The sequence below is a fragment of the Mustela putorius genome, unplaced genomic scaffold, assembly GCF_011764305.1.
Source record: "Mustela putorius furo isolate JIRA1106 unplaced genomic scaffold, ASM1176430v1.1 tig00000682_pilon_pilon_pilon, whole genome shotgun sequence".
Classification (NCBI taxonomy): Eukaryota; Metazoa; Chordata; class Mammalia; order Carnivora; family Mustelidae; genus Mustela; species Mustela putorius.
Window position 1 is genome coordinate 1,836,958 of NW_025421443.1, and position 20,846 is coordinate 1,857,803.

The following is a 20,846-nucleotide window of genomic DNA, read 5'->3' on the forward strand; positions in this document are numbered from 1 at the left end:
TATTATGCTTAGTAGTTTGCATTTAAAAAAAAAAAATTCGAGGGACACCTGGGAAGCTCAGGCAGTTAAGTGTCCATTTCTTGATTTCTGCTCAGGTCTTGATCTCTGGGTTGTGAGTTCAAGCCCCACACTGAGCTTCATGCTGGGCATGGAGCCTACTTTAGATAGACAGAGAGTCAGATAAGAAAGGAAGGAAGGAAAGAAGGGAGGGAGGGAGGGAAAGATATTCAAAAGCAATATGAGATTTTCAGATGTACTTTTACAAATACCCATCTAAATTTAAAGCCTAGAATTCTAATTAGGCTAAAAAATGCACTTACGCATAGTTGAAAGTTGGACTTATAAAGAAAAAGAAGTACAGATTTCCCTATTGTCCAAAAGTAAAACATTTCTATAAGACCTTACATAAGTTGAAAAGGCATACTGGGAAGAGTATCCCTGACTTTCTGAAAATTCAAGTTACACTTCACTTTTATGAAAGGCCTGTGGTATAGTAATGGCTTTTTTTGTGAAGCAAAAATCCTCTTTGGGTTTCTTTTGCTCAGTGAAAACAGGTACTGATACAGTTCTTTCCTAAAAGCAAAGTCGTGTAACCAACTTTTTGGAAACTGAGGGATACCTGTATATAACATGTGCCTAGTAGGACAAGCTGAAAGTGTACAGGACAGTAAAAATTGACATGATCTTAGTTTGTGGAGAACTTCAACAATCATTCTAGGAATTTCTGTGACCAGTTCTCTGAACAATGATCCAACACTTATATACACACCGCAGTATTCTCTTTTTTCAGTAAACTGAATAATTTATTCAGTATTCTAGGTCTAACTCATTCCCACATTTTTTGTTTTGTTTTGTTTTCTGGAAGGTTTTGGTCTCTAGGATCTTGGGAATGGAGTAACTGTAACCCAAAAATCTGAATCGGCTTTCCTTATTGAGTATGAAATAAAAAACAACACTGTTCTCAAATCCCTAAATTGTAACCAATGAAAGAATTCCATACAAATGTAAAATAATCTTACTGTGGACAAGATTTAGCCAAAAGAATCTGTATTTCTCAACATTTCTGGTATACAAGGTCCCTGACATCCCACTCTGTAGATTCAGGATTTGTCTTCAGGTTCTCATGCTAGTCTTCCACTGCCAGTGCTGCTTCCTACCCTGCACACCCACTCTCACCACTGCACATCCTACAATACAAAACTTCATAAAAACATTGAAACCGGGGCGCCTGGGTGGCTCAGTGGGTTAGGCCGCTGCCTTCGGCTCAGGTCATGATCTCAGGGTCCTGGGATCGAGTCCCGCATCGGGCTCTCTGCTCAGCAGGGAGCCTGCTTCCCTCTCTCTCTCTCTGCCTGCCTCTCCGACTACTTGTGATTTCTCTCTGTCAAATAAATAAATAAAATCTTTAAAAAAAAAAAAACAAAAAACATTGAAACCTATGGGCCTCCAAAATGTCTGTGTTTAAAGCAAACGAGAGAAAAGGACACTGAAAAACATACATGCTGATTTAATGACAGAAGAGATGCAAAAGAAGATATGGCATAGAGGTCACAGGCAGGGAAATGATAGCAATAAGCAGTAAGGACAAGAAATGGTGGGGGAGGCAGGTGACAGAATGTGACAGATGTATGGAGAGGGACATCAGATTTTATAAACTTAATGGCTAACACCATATGTATTTAACAACAGAATATGATACATGATACCACTTACTTAGCAAACATAGTGTCTGCTTTGTGCCAGGCACTGTTCTAAGTACTCTAAAAACATTAGCTCATTTAATCTTAATAATGCCAATGAGACAGATTACTATTTTCATCTATCTTCATTTTATAGAGGAAGTTACTGATGCAAAAATTACTTGCTCAAGGTCACATTATTAGTCAGTGTCCAGTCAGGAAAAGAAAACCACTTTGGGTATTTCAGAGATAATGTATCACCTCTATTGTTGAGGGAATCCTTATCTGGAGGAGCAAAAAGGAGGAAGGTATAATCCAAAGGGAACTGCAAGCAGAGCCAGCATCCTAGCACTGGAGGAACAAAAGAGAAAGCAGTGTTATCCAAAACCCACAAACACTGTGCATCAGAAGCTTTTGGAACTTAACTATTGCATTATTAGAACTATTACTGCTACCTGTTTTGAAAGAAGCCAGCAGCCTTCAGAGGCCCCCCTCCCCCCTACTCCTGGAGCCTGAGTAGAGGAGCACAGTGTGCCCAGGCCACTGGAGCCTAAAGAAAGGAAAAATGCCTCCTATCCCCTTCTTTCTTTTTAATCTCCCATTAGCAGAATGGAACTAGTGACCACTTGGCAAGTGAATCTGGGAAATGATTTTTATGACTCCAGAACCTTTATGATACAGAGGAGAGGGTAGAAGGAGCTGGGAGGCAGTGGACATAATTAGCATAGTCAAACAATTGGCAACTGGCAGAGCTTAAATCTCAGGTAGTCTGGCTTCTGAGTCCATGCTCTCAACTGCTATACCATGCTGTAGCACTGTGATCTACTATAATAAGAGTATTTTATATGTCTTAAAATTAAGATCTGCTCATAAATACAGTTGGCAGCAAAGAAGTTATAGGAATCTTATTTATTAAATATTCAACAAATATTTAGCAAGATCCTACTTATGCCAGGCACTATTCTGAAAATACAATGATGGAGAGGGCAAAAAAAAGAAAAAGAAAGAAAGAAAGAAAGAAAGAAAGAAAGAAAAAAAGAAAGAAAGGGAAGAAAGAAAAGGGGGAAGAAAGCTCCTTTCTCCCTGTTTCAGACTGAACGAAATTCCCTGGGAAGGATTCCAACTGGCTTGGCTTGAATCATGTGCCCATGCATTGAACTAAGCATTTTAGCTGAGGCGTGGGTATTGGGGAAATAACGGGGTGGAAATGCCCACTATAATCCTGAGACAAGGATTTGAGTGCAGGTAGTTTATCTGGAGGATTCAGGAAACATCGGTAAGAGGTGGGAAAGTAAGACAAAGAAGGGAAGGCAATAAATAAAGGGTGCCTTATCAAGCCAGCAACCACACTGGTAATGACTGGAGCATAATCCCATGGGAAAACTTTAGGAGATGATATGAAACACATACCCCAAAGTTAACCACCTGAGGGTCAAGAGGGCTGGGGTATCTATATAATAAATCCCATCAGTCCTTTGGTGAGTGCTGTTGAGATGGGAAGTTAATAATTCTCTGGCATTTGTAAATTGCGCTGACTACACAGGGCCAGAGCTGCCTCCCGTGCTTGGGAGAAAAGAGGTGCAAGTACTGGTAGCTAGAAATCTGCCTGTGAATGCTGTAGTGGTAAAAGCCAGAGAGGTATAGGTGGGAGTCTACAAGGCCTACTACTCTTCATTTTTTCATCAGATAAAAATTTTCCTTGTACATAGTAGTTCTGACTTCAAAAGAAATAATGCCTGTAAGAAAGTATAATACCAAGAATTATTGTCTAGAAGTTTCCTGAAGACTGGGAATGGGTATCATGTTTTATATCTCTCATAGAACCTAGCACACTGCTATATATATGTCCTAGGCTTAAATAGTCACTGAGTGGATTTGTCAATTTAATTACTACCTGAACATATTACTTTGTAGGTTTACGAAGGTAGAATTATTTTTAAACTGTCATTATGATCAAAAAGTCACGTTTTCGTCTGTTTCAAGAATTTTAAGTACCGTGGTCTTGTTCTGTTCCTTCTTCTATCATTCTTCTTAAATCTAGACCATTGTAGATAATCCGTTAATTGTCTACCCAATAACCATTTTCTTCTTCCATCTTCCTTTAAAAAAATATCTTGATTACAAAAAGGGTATTGATATTGCTGGTTCAAACCAATCATGAGAATGCTACTCTGATTAGTATGGCGAAAGGCAAGAAAACCATAGATGCCAACCCTGACACTGTTGAACTACTGAAGTGATACCAACAGCAATCTTCCTTCAGCCTTTCTTATTACATCAGAAAAATAAACTCCTATTAATACTGTTAAACAGGGGTGCCTGGGTGGCTCAGTCGTTAAGCGTCTGCCTTCAACTAAGGTCATGATCCCGGAGTCCTGGGATCGAGCCCCGCATCAGGCTTCCTGCTCAGTGGGAAGCCTGCTTCTCCCTCTCCCACTCCTCTGCTGTGTTCCCTCTCTTGTTTTGTCTCTCTCTGTCAAGTAAATAAATAAAATGTTTAAAAATATATTTAAAAAAATACTGCTAAACCGGCAATCTGTTACACATAGCTAGTGATTCATAACTGTTTAAATAACAATTTTTTTCCCTTTTGCATAGCAACCCCAAGACAAAGTCATTTTATTTCTGGAGTAAATTATTTAAGATAGTAACTCATCAGAAAACCCAAAAGAGCAGCAGGTATTTGGGCACACTAGTTTTAATCCTTCTGGATTCCCCTCTAAGGAAGGATCCTGGTATTCCTCACAGCTCTCTACCTGAGCTCTACCCTTCAATATTAACTTTGATGTTTTAAAACTTACATTTAAAGAAGCTCAGGAGGGCTGTATCACTGAGAAAGTTGTCATGAGATGATGGCCTTTCAGATATGACGTAATGTAGCATAACCATTTATGCATGATCTCCTCCTACACAGCCACGTTGCTTGCTCAGCTATATTTAAAAAAACACATTCTCTTTTCTCCCTTCAGAATATATTCTGAATCTCTCTATTTCTATCTCTATTATCATCACACAAGTTCACGAGTTCAAGTTCAAACAAAGTAATTTCTTACCTAGAATATAGCAACAGACTCTGAATTAGTGTTCCCAATTCCAGGAATTCTTGCCCTTAACAACCGATCCTCCATGGAATTGTAAGAATGATCTTCTCAAAATATAAATCAGATCAATTACTTCCCAGCATAAAACCTTTTGATGACTTATCATTTACATAAGAGAAAATCTAACAGCTTATCATTGCACACATTGTTCTGTATGACTGGCCCTCTCCCCATCTCTTTACCTTCAGCTACTACCACGCTCCCTCTCACTCACTATGCTATAGCTGTATAGACAATCTTTCAGTTCCTCAAACATATCAAAGTATTTTTTGCCTCAAGGCCCATGCACAAGCTGTTCTTTCTGTCTAGAATGTCCTGACCTTTTTTTTCATCATGGCTGGTTTAAGCTTCAATATAAAGTCACTGCCCAGGCACCTGGGTGGCTCAGTTAGTTAAGCGTCTGCCTTCAGCTTGGGCCATGATCCCCAGACCCCGGGATTGATTCCCACATCGGGCTAAACAGATTAGAGAGAGCTGAAAACAAAATTAACAAACTGGAAGTTATTATTGAAATTACCTAGAATGAAGCACAGAAGAATGAGAGGAAAATATAAATTACAAAACTGAGAAAGTTTGAAAATATAACAGTGCTCATCAATATTCCAATATGGTTAGTCCTGGGTAGGGGAGGGAGAGTAAATCACAGAATGGTATTATTTTAATTTAGTGGCTGAAGTTTTAAACAATAAATGACATGAACTTAAAATTAGGAAGCATAAGGTAACTCAAGTAGTTTAATAAAAAGATACTGTATAATACCAAAGATTAACAATTTTGAAAGAAACAAGAGAGGAAAGACAGCTTACCTACAAAGACTGATAGCAGTTCTCAATAATAACAATGGAAGACAGTGAACTAACACCTGTCAAGTGCTCAGAGAATGACTGTCATCCTAGAACTGCATAACCAGCAACTTAAGTTTCAAGATAAGGGCAAATAAAAGTATTTTAAGGTTAAAGAAAATTGTGGAATCAGTAGACTAGCTCTAAATGGACTTCTAAAGTATCTACCATAAGAAGAAGGAAAATAATCCCAAAGATACAGTATGAATACAAGAAAATATAATGAGCATTAAAAAAAGCGGGGGGGGGGGGAGTGAACAGAGTTGCCAGTATGAGAAAAGGAAGATAAGAAAATAACCAGTTGGGAGCACAGAGAGAAACAAGGGAAAATGTAAAACAGAAAAGAGCATGAGAGATAAATGTAACAAAGTGAAAAAGCTAACATTCATATAACTCTAGTCTTGGAAGGTGAAGACAGAAAATGGGGGAAAGGTACATCTAAAGACATAGTAGTCAAGAATTTGCACAACTGATAAAAGACACCCATATAGGTTTAAGAAAAAGAATGAACTTCAACCTAAGTGCCCCACCTTACACCCTTACAGAAAAATTAATTCATTTTGGATAACAGAATTAAATGTAAAATGTGAAACCATAAAACTTAAGAAAAAAAAAAAGGCACAAGAAAATCTTTGGGATCTAAAGGTAAATGTTCTTAGAGTTAACACCAAAAGCACAATCCATTAAAGGATAACCTGATCAGGCGCCTGGGTGGCTCAGTGGTTCAAAGCCTCTGCCTTTGGCTGAGGTCATAATCCCAGGGTCCTGGAATCCAGCCCTGTATCAGGCTTTCTGCTCGGCAGGGAACCTGCTTCTTCCTCTCTCTCTGGCTGCCTCTCTGTCTACTTGTGATCTCTGTCTGCCAAATAAATAAATAAAATCTTAAAAAAAAAATGATCAACTGAACCTCATCAAAACTAAAAAATTTACTAAGTGGAGAACATAAAGACAGGATGAAAGGCAAGTTACACACTGGGAGAAAATATCTGCAAACCATGTATCTGACAAAAGACTAATATCTATATTACATAAAGACCTCTCAAACCCCACCATTTTTTTTAAAAAATCCAGGTAGAAAATGAAAGAGATGAACAGAAACTCATCAAAGCAGGTATTCGGATGGTGTACAAGCAAATGAAAAGAGATGTTCAATATGATTAGCCATTAGGGAAATGCAAATTAAAACCATAATGACAGATCACACTACACACCTATCAGAATGGCTAATATAAAAATTGTGAAAACACCCAATGTTCATAAGAATATGGAGAAGCTGGATCACTCACACATTGTTGGTGACAATGTAAAATCGTACAGCCACTCTGAAAAACAGCTGTAGTTGTTAAAAACCTAAATATGAAACTACATACGGCCTATTACACAGAAATGACTTTGGCCCAGAAAAATGACTTGTGTTCACGAAAAACCTATACACAAACGTTTATAGCAGCTTTATTTATAATAGCCCCAAACTATAAAGAACTCAGAGGTCCCTCATCTGGTGAAGGGCTAAACAAACTGTTCTACATCCATACTATAGTACTCAGCAAAAAAGGGGAACAAATTATTGATATATGCAACAACCTGAATGAATTTCCAGAGTATCGTGTTGAATTTAAAAAAAAAAATTCAGGGGCACCTGGGTGGCTCAGTGGGTTGGGCCTCTGCCTTCGGCTCAGGTCATGATCACAGGGACCTGGGATCGGGCTCTCTGCTCAGCAAGGAGCCTGCTTCCCCCTCTCTCTCTGTCTGCCTCTCTGCCTACTTGTGATCTGTCAAATAAATAAAATCTTAAAAAAAAAAAAATTCCAAGTGTCACATCTGTATACTTCCATGTATTTTTGTATATTTTGTTTTGAAAAGATAAAATTATAGAAATGGGGAAAAGCTTGATGGTTGCCAGGAGTCAAGAAGTATGTGGCTATAAAGGACAAGATGAGAGATTCCTGTGGTAATGGTGATGGAAACATTCTGAATCTGACTGTAACAATGTCAATTCCAGTGGCAAGGTTGTACTACAGTTTTGCAAGAGGAAACTGGGTAAAGGGTACACAGAATCTCTCTGTGATAGATCTTACAACTGTACCACAATCTAAAATTACCTCAAAATAAAACAACTTCATTTTAAAAGCTATAATAAGCTAATGGGGGGGGAAATGGAATTATAAATATTAAATTGGTTAGAAAAAGGCAAGAAAGAAGAATGGTAGTATAGAACAGATGGAACAAATATAAATAAAGATAAGATGGTAGTTTTAAATTCAGAAACACTTAGGAAATGTACTAAATGTTTCAGTTACAACACAAAGATTGTCAGACTGATTACAAAAGCAAAACCTAATCATATAGCTTAAACAGACACCGTAAGTATGGCACATAAAAAATGAAAGTAAAAGGATGGAAAAAGATATATCATAAAAACATTAACCAAAGAAATCTAGTATAGCTACTCAAATGCCAAAAGTCAAATTTGTGTTAATATTACTAGAAGTAAAAAGAACATAAGAATTGCCTTATCAAGAGATTATAATGATCCTACGTATTAAAATATAAGAAACAGATGGCCAGGGCACGTGAATCCATTAAGCATCTGCCTTGCACTCAGGTCATGATCCCGGGTTCCTAGGATGGAGTCCTGCATCAGCCTCCCTGCTCTGTGGGGAGCCTCCCTATCCCTCTCTCTCCCCTTGCTCCCCCAACTCCCTGCTCATGCTCTCTCTCTCTGTAAAATAAATAAGTAAAATCTTAAAAAAAAAAAAAAAAAGAAGAAGAAAGAAGGAGAAACTGCATGGCCAATCAACTTGAAAATTTATATGAAATGGACACATTCTTTGTAAACATCCTAACAAAACTGACAGGAGAAGAAATAGAATATCCAAACGTCTATCTATTAAATAACCTTAGTCTGTATTTAACCTTCCCATGAAGAAAACTCCTGGCACATATTGTTTTACCAGTAAAGTTTATCAGGCATTTAGGAAGTTCACAAATTCCTCCAAAGAATACAAAAAGAGGAAACATTTTTGAACTTGTGAAGTAAACAAAACCTTGATAGCTAGGGCTCCCCAGTTAATCCAAATTTCAGATAAACAATGAATGATGTTTTATTTTTATTTTTTTTTAAAGATTTTATCTATTTATTTGAGAGAGAGACAGTGAGAGAGAACATGAGCGAGGAGGTCAGAGGGAGAAGCAGACTCCCCATGGAGCTGGGAGCCCGATGTGGGACTCGATCCCAGGACTCCAGAATCATGACCTGAGCTAAAGGCAGTTGTCCAACCAACTGAGCCACCCAGGTGCCCTGAATGATGTTTTAGTGTAAAATATTGCACAGGATATATACAAACTAAAAAAAAATATATTTTTTATTTGAAATTCGAATTTAACTGAGTGCCCCATATTTTATTTGCTAAATCTGGCAACTCTATTGGTAACAGTACTTGATAAGGGCTTTCCAAGAAAAGTAAATTATAGGTCAGTATCTCACGAATATACAGGCAGCAATCCTAAACAAAATACTGACAAATTAAATCTAGCAACACATAAAAAGGACCATGTCCTGATCAATTTGGCATTCTTCCACAAATACAAGATGAGTTTAATGTTGGAAAAAAATAAGTAAAAGAACTAGAAACAAATCTAACATGTAATGTATAAAGTAAAATTTTAAATATTGTTTAAAAGTCCAAATTGAGGGCGCCTTGGTGGCTCAGTGGGTTAAACCTCTGCCTTCGGCTCAGGTCATGATCTCAGGGTCCTGGGATTGAGTCCTGCATCAAGCTTTCTGATTGGTAGGGAGCCTGCTTTCTCCTCTCTCTCTCTCTCTACCTGCCTCTCTGCCTACTTGTGGTCTCTCTGTCAAATAAATAAATAAAACCTTAAAAAAATCCAAATTGATTTGTAGATTCAACGCAATGGCAATATAATTCCCAGCAGGGTTTCATAGTGAGGAGCCCTAGCACTGTTTTCTTAGGTCCCTCAAATTCTAAAAGGATGGTTTCAGACATAAGATGGATATGGTAGGTGAACAGCACAGATGCTTTAAACAGTATGATTTGTTCTGGGTGGCTGGCCAATATAGAAACATTGTGTAATATGAGAAATGGTATCAAAGAAGCTACAGAGACAGGGGTGAGTATATAAAGGGTTCAGACTTTATGCTGTAGGTCATGGGAAATAATGGGGGTGGGGAGAAGAGTTTGAAGCATGGGAAGTGATCGAAGGCAAAGATGTGGATATAGTAAGTGTACATACACCACTCTTTAAGGAGCTTGACTATTAAGGAAATCAGCGCTTAGATAAGTATCTAGAGTTAAAGGAGGGTATTGTCTTGTATGAGGTTGTTTGTTTTAATAAGGGAGAAACTTGCAGCTTGTAGAAAGAGGCTGAAGATATAGGAAGGAGGGAAAGATAATTAATGGAACAAAAAAATTTGGGAGACAAGAGGTAAAGTAAACAAAATAAAATAAAACAAAGAAGTCTTTGTGAGTTTTGTTGAGAATGCAGATTGTTTTGTTGGTAGGCACAAGATAACTAGGGAATTTCTGACAGCATCATTTTTCTTTGTAAAATAGCAGACTGGTCTTTGGGTTAAAATAAGAGGGGAGATGGTGGGATGGGAGGTCAGATAAAGTACTGACAATTCAGTATTAACTAGAGATGGGCAGAAGAAGGACCTACAGTGAAGCACTCTGGGGGAAGGACTCTGCAGTCAACTAAGATTAGATGGAAATAGGGTTGATTTTTGCTTAGCAGGTGAGAAGGGAAGTTTTCAAGGGAACTGAAGATACTGAAAGTGGCTAAAGTGAGAGAACACAGGGTAAGAATAGGAGAAAAACCTGAAGAATGTTACTTTCTCATTATGTCCATATCCCGAAATCACTGTTGCTAGGTATAGGAATAACTTTCTCTAGTTGTTCTGAATTGTATATTTTACATACTAATGGCAAAAACAGATATAATTATTTTGTCTTTCACCTTATCAAAATAGTATCAATTTGCCTTCATTTTTTTAAAACAGGAAAAGAGGCTTTTCTATGGACCAAATATATTACCTAAATTAAATATAACATAGGATTAAAATAAATGGAGCAAGAACTATAGGTATTACAAGCAGAAATTCACAGAGGTACACAAATAGTCCACATATAAACCCATCAGGGCCTTTTTTTATTTTTATGATTTTATTTATTCACTTGACAGAGAGAGAGAGAGCACAAGCAGGATGACCAGGAGAGGGAGAAGAAGACTCCCCACTGAGCAGGGAGGCCAATGCAGGACTCGATCCCAGGACCCTGGGATCATTACCTGAGCCGAAGGCAGATGCTTAACTGACTGATCCATCCAGGCACTCCAACAGGGTTTTTCTGTATAAACATAAAATATACCCCATCGCTAGGCATGACTTACAATATCTTATGTGTTTTATGGCCAAACTTCAAAGCTTTCCTGCAAAATTAGGGAAGCAGTCCTTATGAGATCAACCTCACTTTGACACCAAATTCACAGTTTAAAGGTTCCCAGGATCACCCTTAGATTTAATAATTTACTCAAAGGGTTCACTGAAAGCTGTTATACTCACAGTTATGGTTATAGCAAAAGAATACAGATAAAATCAGCCAAGGGAATTGGTGCACAGGGTAGAGTCTGGGAAAGTTCCATACACGGAGCTTCCAGTTGTCATGTCCTTGTCCAGTTGTGGACATTGTTACCATCCCAGAACTTATGTGCAACAATACACAAGAAACACTGCTAAGGAGGGAAGCTTATCTGAGCCTTGGTTTCCAGAGTTTTTATTGGGACCCAACTACGTAGGCATGGTTGGCTGCCCTTCTGGCAGTTTTAGCACCCAACCCCTCTGTGAGTAGAGATGAATCCATGTGGTCCAATGCCCCCATCATAAATCACATTGTTAGACTGTCCAGTGTGGCCCAAAGCCTCCAAGTAAATAAAGCCACCCTTTTGGAGATCACCTCCTAGAACGTGAAGGCAAAGACCAGACCTCTCTTTGGGTAAGGTTAATTCTTTACTGTGCATTCCTAAAATGTCACAATCATCAATTCTCTGATTGCATTCTTATGAAAGGTAAACATTAATAACTTGTTTTCTGGCTCCCTGCTACCTCTTATATTACTTTTTTGATTTTTAATTCATGGGATGATTGCTTCAGTTAAGTTTCTCAAATTCATGTTGGGATGCAGAATCACAAGTTTCATTTATGATAACAATTTTTTGTTAAATTTTTATCTTCCAGGGGTGCCTGGGTGGCTCAGTGAGTTAAAGTCTCTGCCTTCAGCTCGGGTCATGATCCAAGGGATCAAGCTCCGCATCGGGCTCTCTGCTCAGCAGAGTGTGCTTCCTCCTCTCTCTCTCTGCCTACTTATGATCTCTTCAAATAAATGAATGGAATCTTTAAAAAAAATTTTTTTTCATCTTCCATACGAATATTATCTACCCAATTTCAGTTTTCTCACTGTATTTTTGAGTGGACGTTGTACATATGACTTTCATAATCTTCATATTTGAATGAGTTGAATTTTCCTGGACTAGGATCAGGAGTAGAAAGGCCAGGGTAGCTTTACAGAATTCATCTCTCATGGGTTCTCCTCTGTTGCTATAGCAAAAGATTACTTCTTTAAAATATGGCAACTCTATGAAGCCACACTTACTCTGCTTCTCATTACCTAACCTAGTTCTGAAGAGATTATACACAGCATCCTGGACTTCCTGATTTATGCATAGGCCACAGGGAGACACAATTTGCCTTCAAAGATACTATTTCTTTTAGAAAGTTACTTTACTGGTGCATTCTAAGGTCTGCTATCTCTGATTAGTTACTTTCTATCCTCTCTCTCTCCCTTGTCAGTGTTTGGACTCTGTGCAGTCTCCGTTCTTTCTCAAAATGTTCTCTTGATTTCCAGTATGGGCTTCCTGCCCAGTGCTTCTGGTCTCAGTTGCCTACTGTAGCACTCACATGTGATTTTGGAGTTTGGGGGATTTTCTTAGTCAACTGCTTGCTGAAGATACAGTTTCTTTGAATTTATTTCCATTCTCCTTTTTGCTCTCAGTCAATGGAAAATGAATGAAAAAGTTTAGGACTAAGCAGACCCTGTGTTCTTACAGAATGCTAATATACTTAATTTTTCTCCCACGTTTCCTAAAGATATGAAGAAATTCTCTGAAAGATTACTGGCTTCAGATAATGAACAAAATTTTATAGTTGTCAGTAGCCAAATTGAGCTGATTATTTAGATGTTCACATCTGCTATGACATTAAGATTATGTACAGAAGTAATGCAACAAAGTAGTTTTAATGAAAAAACATCTGAGGCATACAATGAAGAAAAAAAAAATTAATGGAAGCAGCTCAGAGAGAAGCAGCACTTTCTTCTGCTATGTTTAAAAGAGAATTTTTAGTGAACTATTCTTCCTGAACCCACACAACTAAAACATTGTACAGGAACATTTGAGAGGATCTTACTGGATTATGGATGAGGGGATGTCCCAAGAATGCTTTTCTGATCCTGGGGATTTAAAGCTATGTTCAGATTCTTTTTGATGGTTAATATCATTGCATCTTGGTGATCAGCCACAGATAGTTTTCTACTCAGAGCAAGCTCCAGCATTTTCTGGGTACTACATTGATTTTTATATGCTTCACATTCTGATGAGAGCAAAATCACAGTGGAAGAAGCAGAGATATGACAACCAAAATACTACACTCCAGACAGTATCAGAATGTGAATGTTATTTTAACATAAACAGTATTAGTTATAACCAGGCAACTTAACAAAGGTGAGAGGAAAAACTGAGCATTTGGCAGTCAGTTGGACATAGGGCTGGAGTCCAGGATGTATTAACCCTAGTGAAACACTCCCACCCTGCGACAGGACCCTAAGAAACAGCCCAAAAGTGAGGATATGGACTGGAATCATTTGGTTGGATCAGAAATCCTCCAGCATTGATTTGGGACTACTGGCACCCTTTTTATGGAGATGAGAGAAGGAAATGAAACTCTTCTCTGGAGGGACCTAACAGTATCCAATGCTTCATATTATTTCTATCATTAATTTTTAAAATAACATCCAGAGCAAACAATCAAAGATAATACAATGCAAGAAGAATCGAGTATGAGCCAACACCAGTAGAAACACCAGACAAAAGACAAACATAATCTAAAAACCACTCTGTTTGCTATGGTCATGGAAGTAAAAGTCAGGCTTATAAATTCTGTCAAGGAACTAGAAACTACAGAAAGTGATACATTTTAATCAAAGATAAATTATAAAATGAAGAGGATAACTAAAAGTATAAAAATTATGGGTGAATCCTAGAGCAGATTTGGCATACCTAAAGAGAATGAATAACTGGAAGGTAGGCTAAAAGAAACAGTCCCCAATGAGGGAAGGAAAAGTAAAATAAAAAATATTGAAGACAAAGCAAGAGACATAGAGGATACAGTGGGATGGCTTAATATATATTGGATTTCCAGAAATGCCATGAGAGCAGAAATTATGTGTGAAGAGATAATGGCTGAGAATTTCTGAAAAGTGATTAAAATATTCATCTATAATTTGAGAAGCCTAGTGAAGTACAACAGGATTCTTTAAAATAAAAAGTATATTACTGAAGTGAAACCACAGAAAATCCAAGAGAAAAACTTAAAAGAAGCTGGGGGAAGACATCACCCTCAAAAGAATCTTGTACTTTGTGGAAAGAAAAGTAAAGACTAATTAATTAATTAAAGAACAGCAAAGTAAAGTAAAGATTAATATTGGACTTTAAAAAAGTAAGGATGTATGTTATACATTTTAGGATCAGAAGAATAGAAAAAGAATTTATAACTTCCAAACTAATTTCAAGGAAACTGAACTATTTTAAAATACCCTAAAAGGCAAATAAAACAAACAGTGTAGGTACAAAAAATAGAAAGCACAAAAGATTATGAATAGTAGGTTTAAACCCAAGTATATTAGTAATTCATAACTAGAAATAGACAAAATGTCCTAGTTAAGACACAAAGATTACTAGACTAGATTTTTTTTAATGCAAAATCATGTGTCCTACAGACACTTTTAAGTTATCAAAATACAGAAAGGCTGAGAGTAAAAAGATGGAAAAATTTGGTTGATCCTTGAACAACATGGGTTTGAACTTCACAGGTCCAATTATATGGAGACGTTTTTTTACAGTACAGTACTGTAAATGTATTTTTTTCTTCTTTATAATTTTCTTAATAACATTTTTTTCTTCAGTTTACTCTACTGTAAGAATACCCTGTATAGCATATATAACATACAAAATATGCATTAATCAGTTGTTTATGTTACTGATAAGGTAAAGTTTGGGGGGAGTCAAAAGTTATACCTGGCTTTTTGACTGCATGGGGGGTATGGTACGCCTAAAGCCCACAATTGTTTAAGGGCCAGCTGAATATCATGCAAACACTAAGTAAAAAGCAGGTGGTGTAACTATATTAATACCAGCCAGACAAAATAGAATTTAAGGCTAAAACCATTACAGAGATAAAGAAGGTCATTTCAGAACGCTGAAATATTCAGTTCCCGGTTCATATAACAATTCTAAATTTGTCAACTAAATAACATGGTCTCAACGTATGTAAGCAAAAATGGACAGAATGAAAAGGAGAAATAAACAAATTTATAAGCCTGTGTAGGATATTTTAACTTAACATGCAGACAAAAAGTCTGTGAAGATACATAAATGTGAACAGCACAGTTAATAGGACCCAATAGACATAAATAGAATACTAACCTAAAAGGAGAATATCAACTGTTTTTAAACATAGAATATTTTTCAAAATCAACCATGTTAGGGGCACCTGGGTGGCTCAGTCAGTTAAGCACTGGACTCAGGTCATGGTGTCAGGGTCGTGAGATCAAGCCCCTCCTCCTGCTCTATGCTTGGCAGTAATCTGTTTGAGATTCTCTCTCCCTTTGGCCCTTTCTCAGCTCGCACATGTATCCCCTTTCTTTAAAATAAAAATCAAACATGTTCTTCGCTCAAAAGCAAACCTCAGTAAATTTTAAAGGATTTAAATATATATTTCTGTAACAACAGAGCAAATGTGTTGGAAATCAATAAGGGTAACAGATCATCTGCATATATTTGAAAATTAAGAAATGGACACCTAAATAATTATGCATCAATAATAATCCTGAGGGAATTTAGATAATATTTTGACCTCAATGATAATAAAAATAACACATATTAAGACTTGTGGGTGCAGGCAAAACAGTATCCATAAGGAAATATACAGGTTCTAATTCCCTTTTTTGTAAAGAAGTTAGTAAAACAGCAAAATAAAAAAGAAGGAAATAATAAAAAAAGAAATAGAAAAAATATAATAGAAACTAAGAATAAAACTAATATTTGTCCTTTAAAAGGTTTAATGTAATTGATAAAATACTCTGGTGAGGTCTGATCTAAAAAAGAGAGAAGGTACGAATAATTGAAATCAAGAATGAAAGGAGAATCAGCAGTACAAATCTGACATACATTAAAAACACAAGAGGATATTATGAGCAAGTAAACAGTATAAGAAACAAAAATATCTGTCATAAACACTACATATAGTGGTGAAACATAGAAAGTCCTTATTTTGAGACTGGGAACAGGACAGTAAGCCTGCTAATACTACTTCTTTTCCAACACTGATCTGGAGTACTAGCCATATAGCAGAGTTAGAAGGAAAAGTAAATAAATTAGGAATAAAGGAACAAAACTCAGTATTTTCAAGTGATGTGATTGGGTGCTTTGACAATCCAAATGAATACAGAAATAAATTACTGTGAGTAGGAAATTTTATGATAGGGAAATTACTGAATTTAAACATTATTTTGGGGGAAAAAATCAGCTTAATTTCTATATATTGGCAACAAAGAAAACGAAATATTAAAAAGATGCTATTTATAATAGTATCAGAAATATCAAGTATGTATGAACAAATCTAATAAAAGATATGCAAAACTTCTGCAAAATGACAAACTTCTGTTAAGAGACATTACAGAAGATCTGAATGAATTGAAAAATACATCATGTTCATGGATTAGGAGGCTCAGTATTGTAAAGGTACCTGTTCTCTCCTAGTTTGGATCCTAGTTGATCCTATGGATTCAATGTAGTATCAACCAAAAATCTCAAAAGGTTCTATTGTGGTTGTATTGTTTATTTTTTTTTTCTGCACTTGCGTAGCAGTTACATAAATGTTTGTTTTTCCATAACTACTGAAACTGGACACTTATGTTTTATGCACTTTTTGTATGCTTGTTTTATTTTAAAGTAGGTTAAAAAAGCACAGTGTAAAACAGTGTAATAGAATTATTCATATATAGAGATGTATATACTAACATAAACAATTTTTTTCTAACAGGAAATCCAAGAAATTGTTAACATTGGTTGCTTTTAGGGACAGGCATTTGAGAAGATCAACGGAAACAGGCTTTTTTTAATATTGAATTTTTTGTATTACTCATGTTCATGTTAGGATTATGGGTCAATTTGTAAATTTTTATAAATTAAATAAACTTATTTAATTACTTATTTTAAAGTAAAACCAGAAAAATTAAAATCATGTTAAAAGTTCCAGAGGGAAGCAAGTCAGGGAAAAACACTTTTTAAAGAATCATATTATAATCATTTCAGAAAGCAAATATTTTAATGACATCAATAACCTCCCTATAACTTAGGTTTCATAGATCTGTGTATCCACACTGTCTACTCTGAAGTAGGATTACCATGAAGCTAATGGATTTAAGCTCCAGAGTTCCTCATTTGGACAGGCCCTTTTAAACGCTTGTGCCTAATTTTGTATTTATAATTTTAAATAGTTTTTCTTAAAAAAGACTCCTCAAATTATGTAAGTTTGAAGCTCCCCAAAGCCTGATTCCAACATAGGTTGTGAATCGTCTTAAAGGAAGAAATTCTTGCCTGCCCTGAATATGAAGTTTTGTAGAAATAATGAACTGTGGTTGTAACAAAAATTTCTTTGTCTGAACAACAGATTCACTGAAGATAAACTTTTATCAGGCATTGAGAATTTGCAGTTCAACTACTCCAGGAATGCCTTCTACTTACCAGAGGTGAAACACCACCTCTTATGCATAAATCTGTGCTCTTTCTCTAATTTTACTGAGGCATGTATTTTAGTCTATTTGGCTTATATAACAAACACCACAGACTGGGTGGCTTATAAGCAACAAAAACTTAGTTTCTCACAGTTCTAGACACTGGGAAATTCAAGATCAAGGCACTAGCAGGTCTCTATCTAGTGAGTCAGCTTTATAGTTCATAAACTGCTATCTTCTCACTTGTGTTCTCACATGGGAAAAGGAGCAGGGGGACTCTCCAGGATCCTCTTTTATGAAGGTACTAATCCCATACAAGGCCTCCACCTCAGGACCTATCACCTTCCAAAGATGCTACCTCAGAATACCATCACATTGGAGGATTAGGTTTCAACATACAAATTTGGGGAGGACACAAATATTCAGTCTTTGGCATTTATAGTGTGTACAGTGTGCTTGTTAAGCTACTCTACTACTAAACAGTGAGCTACAAAATTGCCATGACCCTGTTTCAATTATTTTTATACCCCAAGGCCTAGAAAAGATCCCATTATGCAATAAATGTTTAATTGGAGCTTCTTAAAATACTATATTGTGTGTAAAGGAAGCCTAACCACAATTCATCACTTTAGTAAAATTCATATGAAAGAGATACATTGCTAAACCATACACATATACATGAAGTAATTTGGTCACATTTTGCAGGAGATAGATTATAAACTTTTAAGACCAAGGACCAAACAATATTATGAATCATTTTTAAAACAAAAGTATAAAAAATGTGAAAATCCAACATCCTAACATGACATTTGTTTCAATTTTTTTTTAATAAATAAAAACTTACACACATAACAGACTCCAACCTTTAAAACCATTCCCTTATACTATCCCTCGGCCTCTCTCCTGAGAGATGAACCCCACCCTGAAGTTGGAGTGTATCCATCCTGTCCATATGTTCTCGTTTTTAACCACTTAAGAAAATATATGCACAAACAACGGATACCAGTATTCTATGTTTAATAGATTAAGCCAGCATTTTCTACTACAAACACCTGAGTCACATGTTTAAACATTTAAAGGTTCTCATAGCCACATTTAAAACAAGAGACATGTTTTAATGTTATATTTCATTTAAACCAGCTCAAAATATTATTTCAACATGTAATCGATATAAAAATTATTAATGAGCCATTCAATATACCTTTTGAGAAATTTCTGGTACTAAGTCTTTGAAATCCTGGGTGCCTGGGAGGCTCACTGGGTTAAGCCTCTACCTTGGGCTCAGATCATGATCTCAGGACCCTGGAATTGAGGCCTGAGGCCCAAGGCCAGAGGCCCAAGGCCGCATCTGGCTCTCTGCTCAACGGGGAGCCTGCTTTCCCCTTCCCCTGCCTGCCTCTCTGCCTACCTGCAACCTCTCTCTCTGTGTGTCAAATAAATAAATAAAATCTTAAAAAAGAGAGAGAGAGAGAGAGAATTCTAAATCTTTGAAATCCTGTTAGTTCATACATCACATTTCAACTTGGATTCTAAATTTATATTTCACAAAATTTAAATTGAAAAAATATATTCATATATTCAAGTTGTTCCAAACACACTTAAAGGTTTTCCAATAACTGAAATACGTTTTTTAAAATTTAGTTAAAATTAAATTAACAATTTAGTTTTTCAGTAGAAATAACCATCAGACACCCTACTGGAGAGGGCAGCTTAAAAAAGTAACAAAATACTCACCATTTATTATCTTTCTTTCGTCCATTCAATTTATGTAACATTTTAATGTTTCTTTTTTTTTCCTTTGCCATATCCTAGAAAGGACAAGCACAGAAGAAATGGATGCCTTTGAATTTCAGGGCAGATGACATTTACGCTTTTTTTTTAAAAAACCCATCTATCACTAAATCCACTCAGCAAGTCTAAACTTTTAAAAGAACCAGCTCGGTATTTTAGCTTCAACAATGGGATTACTAAACAGGATGCATCTGATAAAAACAGTGACCCGCTGCAACCAGCAAAGGTGCAGCTTTCATATCAGCCGCTCGCATTCTTCTACCCCGCCCTCCACAAGCACGCGCCCACCGGCACGCACGCACACACACGCAAAGGCGCGCACACACACGCACTCTACACGCACAAGCACACAGGCACTGGCAGGCAGCCAAGGAAATGCAGTTTCTTTCTTGCCTCTCATTCTGTAAAGAGAATGCCAGGAAGTTTCTGACGAGCACTCGCGCTAACTTGGTATTGGTAGGGTTCCACGTCCCCTTTTATAGGATATTGGACTCCGCCCTTCTCCAGGTCCCTTATAGGAGAAATTGTAAATGTTGGAGGTGGAAGCGGAAAGCAGCCCTGTTATAACCAGTCAGCAGCTCCACCTCAGGAAGCGACCAACTTTGCGCACCCAAGAATAAAACCTGATCCTCGCCGCAACGTGCAAGGATTTAAAAAACGGCCTCACTTGGGTCACGGTCAGGTTCCGGATGGGCGTTTTTGCCTAAGCAGGAGCTCCTAAACAAGCTGGTGCGCCAATGAATGTAACTAGTATCCAGCGGCCTTGTTAGCAGCAGAACCTGCAAGACCTCCAGGGCCCGAGGAGCGCTAGCTCTACTGAGTTGCACTTGGTTTGGGTTTCCCACAACAGCATGGCCACACCAAAAATTCTTTTTCCACAGATAGGAAAACGGCTCCGAAACTTTTTTTACCCCAACACCTTCACTCCCGTCCCCTCCTAGGCCCCGCTCGGCGCATTTTGCCCTTCGCCTCAGGAGCTGAGTGACCCCTTCGCCTGGAATGCCAACTCTGCAAAATTCCGGTAGCCAAACATAAACCAACTTCCCGGGAGAAACAAGAAGCGAGAAACATCACAACCACCAACCGCACGCTAGTGTTTTCCAAAAAAAAAAAAAAAAAAAAAAAAAAAAAGGAGCCCGACCCATTGCCACGCGATGCATGCTAGGATAAGTAGTTCCTCCAATCCCCAAGGCGCCGAGTCAGAGAGGAACTCAGGTTGATGGTACCCGCAGAGAACTACTATTCCCGTGGTGCCCCGCTACAGTGTGGAAGGGGCGGGACAGGAGAGAACGCATCGCGCTTGCGCAAGTGGAGGGGCCGGAGGGAGGCGGAGGCGCTCGGGTCCAA

General features: G+C 37.3%; 1 long non-coding RNA gene across 3 annotated transcripts; it reads right to left on the reverse strand.

Moving 5' to 3' along the window:
- Positions 1-1,362: 1,362 nt before the first annotated feature.
- On the reverse strand, positions 1,363-20,592 carry LOC123392894. 3 transcript variants are annotated; one of them, XR_006607586.1, is made up of 4 exons: positions 20,167-20,592; positions 19,443-20,010; positions 4,733-4,824; positions 1,363-2,030 (listed from the first exon to the last, which is right to left on the reverse strand). It is a non-coding gene; the product is annotated as an uncharacterized LOC123392894 (long non-coding RNA). The 3 variants fall into 3 exon arrangements; XR_006607585.1 differs by having other exon boundaries at positions 19,443-20,592; XR_006607587.1 differs by lacking the exon at positions 1,363-2,030 and adding an exon at positions 4,151-4,610 and having other exon boundaries at positions 19,443-20,592.
- Positions 20,593-20,846: the final 254 nt, after the last annotated feature.